The following is a 4,400-nucleotide window of genomic DNA, read 5'->3' as shown; positions in this document are numbered from 1 at the left end:
TCTTCGGCGGAGTCCAAAGCAGTTGGAGATGACACTCCAGCTCCTTCCACACGGAAGAAATCCTTCACCAAGTCGTGAAGTGCCATATCACTGGACTGGCTGCACTGGTGAAGTACGTGGTGAGAAGACTCGTTGTTGGATCCGCCTTTTCTCCCGAATACAACCCAGCCAATGCGAGTTTTTGCTGCTACTGGCTCATCAGGCTTTCCTTCTCTCAATTTCAGCGTTGTTTTTACCTTTGTGTTGTTTAGGCCCACTAGAATTCCAGGAACCGCGTTATCGTAACTTCTTACGGGAAGTCCACGAAGATGTCGAAAATCCTTTTCCAAATTTTTGAACTCCAACGACTGTCGGGGTAAACCCAGATTTTTCACAGTGTGTACACCATTCAGGACGAAACGTTTCGTTGAGTCTACCCCAGAGATGTAAAGCTGAACACTCTGAGATCCTTCTTCCATTCGCGTTACTCCGTTTGTCCACTGCATACACAAGGGGGCCGGCTGACCCACAATTCCCAATCGCTTCACGATCGAGTCTTCCACCAGAGTGGAATCAGAACCACTATCGAGGAATGCAAATGTTTGCACCATTTTTCCATTCGCATGTAACAGCACAGGAACTATGCAGAACAGTGTTTTGCTTTGCAAATGTCGATGTACTGCTACCGTTCCCGTAGTGGTAGCGACAGTGCTGCTGGTTCCTTCCGACTGTGGCTCTCCAGGATGAAGGAGGCGGTGATGACGTTGCTGACAGTTATTTACGCCACATACTGGGGCTTTGCAAGGCCAGCGTCCATGTGGATACAAGCATCTTTTGCAAAGATGCACTTCGTTTGCCACTTTCCAACGATCAGCAAGATTTTTATGCTTAAACGAGTCGCAGTCTTTCGGTTTGTGACCATTGGCTTTGCAGACCACACACGGACGATCCAATTTACCCGCGGAAGCATTGACCTCTGTAGTTGTTTCATCCTTACTGCGCCATTCTAACCGTGCACTATCGGAAAAGTGAGGGTTCACAAAGGTTTTTCCTTTTCCCTTCTGACGATCAGGTTTCTGGCAGCTAGAATCCATCACAGTTGTAACACTGCTGGCCGCTGTGACCAATACGTTCATGTACTCTGCAAAGGCTCGTAGATCTGCAACCAGTACACGCTGCTTGTAGAGTGCCCAATCTAGCTTGATATTTGCGGGAAGCTTTTCCACTAGCTCTTGCAGCAGAATCGGATTAGTTAGATGCATCTCCTGCCTTGTACTTACAAGATGAACGCAAAGGTTTCTCACTGCCAGTCCGAAGTTGATCAGCGTCTCCAACTTATCATGTCGTGGTGACGGAGTGGCTCGTACTTCATTTAACAGTGTATGGATGATAGTATCTGGGCGACCGTAGAGTGATTGTAAGGTGTTCATCACCTCGGCTACGTTCGCTGGATGAAGCAAAAAACAGCTCACGGCTCGTCTGGCGTCTCCCTTCAGACTTCTCTGCAACCGCATCAAGTTTTCAGCATCAGTATATCCACACATCTGTGTGGATGTGTCGAAACTGCTCCAGAACAGTGGCCATTCTGCCGGATTTCCCGAGAATGGCGGGAGCTCCTTAGGCACTACATGGCGAGCAGCCAGTTGTTGAGAAGTCGGACCTTGCAGCTGTTGTGGTGGCATGCTGGATTGTCCCGGCATCGAGAAGATTGGAGCTTGATAACTAGACACGCTTATCCCCGGATACTGTTGCGAAGACCAATTGTAGATTCCCCGAGTCATATCAGACGGTAGAGAGAAAGAAGAAGAAATGCCACTCTGCGACATCACAGGCACACTTGAAATCAAGGGAGGGTGTGTAACGCCACTTGGTAAAGCAGAGGCATGTGCCAGGCCGCCTGGTAGCACCGAATGATATACAAGGCCTGGTCGTGAAGGATTTAATGGGATGGAAGCAGAATTACTACCGATAGGGACTGAACTGATTGGTGGAATCATCGGATGATTTGCCACGCTGCTTGGAGGAAATCGACTCGTTGGCTGATTGTGAGTTTCACCGAAAATAGCCCTTGAAGTGCCGTCACTGAATATCGGTTGACCCAAATTACCGGCTACACTTGCCTGAATTGTCGGTCGGTTACTTACCGCAATAGAAGAGGTGTTTGGGAACGACAAACCGTGATAGGGGTTCACATACGGACCATCACTCGGAGCTGTTGGCAGTACTACGGCAGGCTCCATGATATTGGCTGCTAGACTTCTTGGAGTAGATTGCTGCAATGGTATTGGCTGCACGTTACTCGGAGATGATGTTATTGTTTCCACTGGCAAACCGGTATGTGCCATCGTCACAGGTGAGATGAGGTCCTTGAACGTCGGGCCGAAAGTAGTAGTACAGGAAATTTCGCCCACAGTTCCCGCTTGTCGCTGTTCGCCGCTTGCACTGAACCTAGGTGGTGGATGTACTACGTTGGTTGCTACAGACGTGAGCCCAGTGGGGACAGTTCCCCCAGGATTGGAACTCAGGGTCGTCGCTCCAGGTTGCTGATTCATCCACTCTTGAACCTTGTCTACGCCATGACGGACGCTGCGATGGCTTCTAGAAACGCTTCTGGTACTCTTTCCGTCGTCGTCTTCCTCTAATCGAGCCTGTAGCAGCTGATACTTTTTATCAATATACTCCTTCTCCAGTACCATTAGATCGGCAATGGCTTTCTCCCTTCTCTCCTTTTCCAGTTTCATTGCCATTTCCTGCATATCTTTCTCCTGCTTTTCCCTCTCTGCCAGTAGTTTCGCACGCAGCTCCCTTTCTTCCGCTAGACGTTGCATGTCGAGCCTCAACTTGGCTTCCCGTGCACTAGCCGTTGTCGATACTGACGCTGCAGGCGATGCTGAACAGAAAGCACAGCAATACGTTCTGCTTTCATCGGCAATACTGTCCCCAACTCCAGCGCACTTGAAATGGTACCAGTGATTACAACCGTCGCACTGGACCATTCGGCTATCAGCTTCATCTGGCTGGTTGCACGCACGACATCTATGGCTCGTCGTCTCGCCAATATTGCTCATTGACGCAGTTGCCATCGTCGCAATTTTCCTTTCGATCGGACGGGATTGAGGTTAGAACGTTTATGTTCTTAAAGTTCTGTTACGGGAGCGGAGACGGTTTCGGACGCTTCTTGAGCAAACTCGGGTTTTATGGTTGAGTAAGCTTTAAGCTATAATTTGTAATTTCGTCAATGCATGGTTTAGGTTTAAGTTTTAACAATTTTAGTACTTACAACATAAGTCTTCCACATGTGTTCTCCGTCGTAATGTAACAGTCGTATATCAATGTTTATGTAGTAGCTGCATGTATAATTCAATGTTTAGTAATAGGTTTTAATAAATTCATTTTAGTTACTTACAATAGTTCAAGAATAATAGTTAGAAACTTCAAGTAATTTTAGAAAATAGTTTTAACGTGTTCAATCACTTAGGTTTGTGTACAAATTCTTCTTCTGTCTTTTGTTGACGTCTTTTACAGTACAGGTGACGTTTCTCCCATCTGTCATCCTTACAATCCCTGCTGGAAAGCGTCGGACCGGGTTGCCAACATATATATATATATATATATATATATATATATATATATATATATATATATATATATATATATATATATATATATATATATATATATACTACATTCAGGGTCAGTGCTGTCATCATGTCCGTCGTGTCGTCCCGAGTAACATATAAGAAAGCATCCACCTGGCACAGGTGTGAAAAATGTTCCAATCACGCTCTGCGGCAACGGGGTCAACATCAAGGATCGCAAGTGAAAGTTAAGGCCACCGTATTCTACCGGAAGTTATACGATATTTTGATCAAATCCAACCACTACTTCGAGAAGCCGTTCCTGTGGCTGGCTTGCAAGTTGGTCGTTGATCCGAATCTGGAGTTTGTAGCCATCCTCGCCATTCTAGCGCCAGAGGTCAAGATGGAAAAGGACTGGTAGCAACATATCGAGTACAGGAAGCGCAAGCTATCGCACTGTCCGACGAGGACGATGAGGTATAAAGGGGTTTGAACCCTCCTTCCCCCAGAAATCAAAAAACACTCATCGACCTGTTTGTGTTCGAATGTTTGCTGCATTGTGCCTTCTCCCCCGTTTACAAACGGTTAAAATAAAAACTTGAACTTGAATTTTAAGAAAATTAAAACAGCCGATTAAGTAAGATATAAAATGCATTGATCAGTGCAAGACGGGACATAGTGACCCGCATTATCATCGTAAATTTCTTTTCATTAAATTTAAATTTTATTGTGGTTGGTTGAGTAAATATAATCAATACTATCAACGAAAGGTAGAATTTTAAACGGAATACATTTTTACTTCGCGAAAGCAAATAAAAGTGTTTGTTGATAAAGGTTGCTGTG

At 45.7% G+C, this 4,400-nt stretch overlaps 1 pseudogene; it reads left to right on the top strand.

The window, feature by feature from the left end:
- Positions 1-3,663: 3,663 nt before the first annotated feature.
- On the top strand, positions 3,664-4,143 carry LOC110678154 (annotated as a pseudogene).
- Positions 4,144-4,400: the final 257 nt, after the last annotated feature.

Source organism: Aedes aegypti, chromosome 3 (assembly GCF_002204515.2).
Source record: "Aedes aegypti strain LVP_AGWG chromosome 3, AaegL5.0 Primary Assembly, whole genome shotgun sequence".
Classification (NCBI taxonomy): domain Eukaryota; kingdom Metazoa; phylum Arthropoda; class Insecta; order Diptera; family Culicidae; genus Aedes; species Aedes aegypti.
Note: the sequence above shows the minus strand (reverse complement) of the source record. Positions and strands in the feature narration are given on the sequence as shown.